A 1,031-nucleotide genomic window follows, 5' to 3' on the forward strand; every position below is an offset into this window, starting at 1 on the left:
TGTGCAGGCGCCAGGGGACCCCAGAGCCCCCCACTCCCCCGGCCCAGGCAGGGCCTGTGGCCTGCAGACACACCTTGGTTCCTTCTGTCTCTTGGATGCAGGTGTCATTTATTCCCATTTTTTTCCCTAAGAACATTTCACAGTCTACATTGTGGATGGAAAACAGTGTGTTGCTTCTGGTTCCCGGTAAGGAAAGCTGTAAATAATTTAAAATTCCTGTTGTGCAAAATTACCTAAGCAGAAAGCACATCTTCATGCCCAGCGCTAAGGAGGCTGAGAGGAGACGGCCCCATTTTCCTGCAGGTGACATTTTAGCTTCTTCCTCACACAGGCGCTTTGGCTCTGAAATAAGCCGAGTCATGAGATTCTTCAAGGCCGCCAGCAGGGTGTGGGCCCGGGAATAGAGGCCGCGGAAAAGCTCACGAAATGACTCAAGAGAAGTTGGCTCCAGGGGCTTGAAGCTGCAGCCCAGCCCCAGAGGCCCCCAAGCCAGGGACTCTCTGTCCAGCACCCAACTCACTCGTGGGAACAGAGGGGAGGGGAGGAGAGGGGAGGGGAGGGGAAAGGAGAGGGAGGCAGCAAGAAGCCAGCTTCCCGCGGAAACCCACTGCCTGCTTTTCTTTTTAATAACAATATTTTATTTTTGCATCATTTTGTGCCTTTTTCCATCTCGGTTGTCATCCCCGTGGGCTTCCCATCACCAGATTACCCATGTGCCATCACCACAGTCCTGTGCACTTCCCTCCCCACCATTTTTGATCCCATTCCCCACTCCATTCCCATTCCCCACAAAATGTCTCTGGTATATGGTTGTTCATTATTATTATTTTGTCCCCTGGTTGGTCCGTTATACACCTGCTATGAGTGAAACCATTCGATATTTTCCCTTTTTTTTCTGGCTTATCTCACTAAGCATGATCTCTCCCAGCTCTATCCATGTTGCTGCAAAAGGCATGTGTTTATTTTTTTTGGTTGCTGTAATATTCCATTGTATATATGTACTGCATCTTTTTAATCCAGTCATCCATTTT

This window comes from Condylura cristata, unplaced genomic scaffold (assembly GCF_000260355.1).
Source record: "Condylura cristata isolate star-nosed mole 26May11 unplaced genomic scaffold, ConCri1.0 scaffold00003, whole genome shotgun sequence".
Classification (NCBI taxonomy): Eukaryota; Metazoa; Chordata; class Mammalia; order Eulipotyphla; family Talpidae; genus Condylura; species Condylura cristata.